We start from the raw sequence: 370 nt of genomic DNA, 5'->3' as shown, positions 1-370 counted from the left end.
GCGGGGAGCGCGGTGGTCTTAAGGGATAGCAAGGAATTCCACAACTCACTGCAAGAATGAGGGGAGCGGATAGCATACCCGCCATCAGCACCCTGGCTTATTCCCGAGAGGCTGACTGGCGCGATCAGGAGCAGTTGCGATGCACGCTCCAGTCAAATAGCCGAGCGAGGCCCCCTAACCCCCCCCCCCCCCCCCCCCCCCCCCCCCCCCCCCGGTTGGGGTCAGGACCGCCCGGGGTGGGGGAGGCGGAGCACATAACTCCCCCGCATTCACGGGTGGAAAACGTCTCCTGGGCAATACGGCCGTACAGGGGAACCTCAGGGGCCACGTATCCAGGTAGAGACGGTATTCCACTGGCGCACCCCTCCCC

General features: G+C 65.7%; 1 protein-coding gene across 1 annotated transcript in view; it reads right to left on the bottom strand.

Moving 5' to 3' along the window:
• LOC125488179 (disintegrin and metalloproteinase domain-containing protein 12-like) overlaps window positions 1-370 on the bottom strand; it is a 10,440-nt gene that overhangs the window by 9,310 nt on the left and 760 nt on the right. The window lies entirely within an intron of this gene.

Source organism: Rhincodon typus, unplaced genomic scaffold (genome assembly GCF_021869965.1).
Source record: "Rhincodon typus isolate 14 unplaced genomic scaffold, sRhiTyp1.1 hic_rhity00000054, whole genome shotgun sequence".
Taxonomy (NCBI): domain Eukaryota; kingdom Metazoa; phylum Chordata; class Chondrichthyes; order Orectolobiformes; family Rhincodontidae; genus Rhincodon; species Rhincodon typus.
Note: the sequence above shows the minus strand (reverse complement) of the source record. Positions and strands in the feature narration are given on the sequence as shown.